The following is a 1,457-nucleotide window of genomic DNA, read 5'->3' as shown; positions in this document are numbered from 1 at the left end:
CAGGAAGGAAGTGCGCAAGACTGTCCCAGGTCTTAAAAACGCCAGAGCGCAGTGACCTTAACGCACACTAAACCCACACTATCTCGAAGACCGCTCCATCATGCATCATGTTCTGGAATGTTCACGGAAACCTTTCCAATGCAAGTTAAATATTAATATAATAATTAGATATTACATATAATTTGGTAGAAAAACACTGTTTTTACGTTTTATTGGTGCAAAGATGAGTAGTGGTGATATTTATTTTGTACAACATTTGCAATTGCTTTTTATCACTTAATTAGAAGCACCACAAATTAAATTTGTCATGTTATAGGGCAGGGATCCTCAAATCTGGCCCACGAGATCCACTTTCCTGCAGAGTTTAGCTCTAACCCTAATCAAACACACCTGAGCATGCTAATCATTGTCTTCAGGATCATTAGAAAATCACAGGTAGCTGAGTTTGATCAGGGTTGGAGCTAAACTCTGCAGCGCATTGGACCTCCAGGGCAAGATTTGAGGAACCCTGTTATAGGGACTACTGAAAAGACATTTAGAAGTTGATTTTAAAATGCAAAGTAAATAAAGCTATGTAAACACTTGCATTTTTACAACACTACAAGTGTGTCCCATCAGGTAATGAAAAGTTCGACACACACTTGTGGTCTTCGTGCTCACTTGAACACTTGGGCCAAATACAGGAAATACGTCATATAAGTGGTCAAGTACAAAGACCGTAAGTGTGGGTATTTGGCCAAGGCAAGAGACACGCTAAAAATCCTCATTTGTAAAAAAACAAAAAACAAGTCAAATATTAAAATAAAGTAATATTTATTGTAAAAATACAGAATTTTCAGTTAATGTTAGCTTACTGTATTTACACCTAGCTTATAAAAACGAGAAGTCTACGCAGTGTCTCCAGTTAGATAGATAAGCAAACGTGTGTGTGTGTGTGTGTGAGTGTGTGTGTGTGTTGCAAGTCATGCCTGCGAGCGGAAACAGCACTGTTGTTCAAGTCTGTCCCACCTGTTCCTGGGGCGAAAGTGCAGCATTTGGACAACAGACAGGTACTGGGCACACCCAACAGTGCCTGCTGACAGATGGGCGGCGTCCTCCTAATTCAAGAGATTCATTATTCATATTTGTAACACAACATCACTGACAGGTAAATTACAGTAATGCATTTCACCCACTTTCTTGGCGTTATATGTTCCGCTGTCCATCTTTCAAGCCGTCATCCTATTTTAACTGCTGGTCATTTTATTTTAGCGTGAAAAGTAAACCTTAGAAGGGACAAAATGAACGGGCAGTTCTCATTATTACTGTATAGGCCAGTGGTTCTCAATTCCAGTCCTGGCAACCCCCTGCTCTGCATACTTTGCATGTTTCTCTAATTTAAAGGGGTCATATGACGTTGCTAAAAAAGAACAGTATTTGGTGTAATGAAATGCGTTTATGTGGTTTAAGGTTCAAAA

This window comes from Sinocyclocheilus grahami, unplaced genomic scaffold (genome assembly GCF_001515645.1).
Source record: "Sinocyclocheilus grahami isolate Dianchi unplaced genomic scaffold, SAMN03320097.WGS_v1.1 scaffold722.1, whole genome shotgun sequence".
Lineage (NCBI taxonomy): Eukaryota > Metazoa > Chordata > Actinopteri > Cypriniformes > Cyprinidae > Sinocyclocheilus > Sinocyclocheilus grahami.
Note: the sequence above shows the minus strand (reverse complement) of the source record.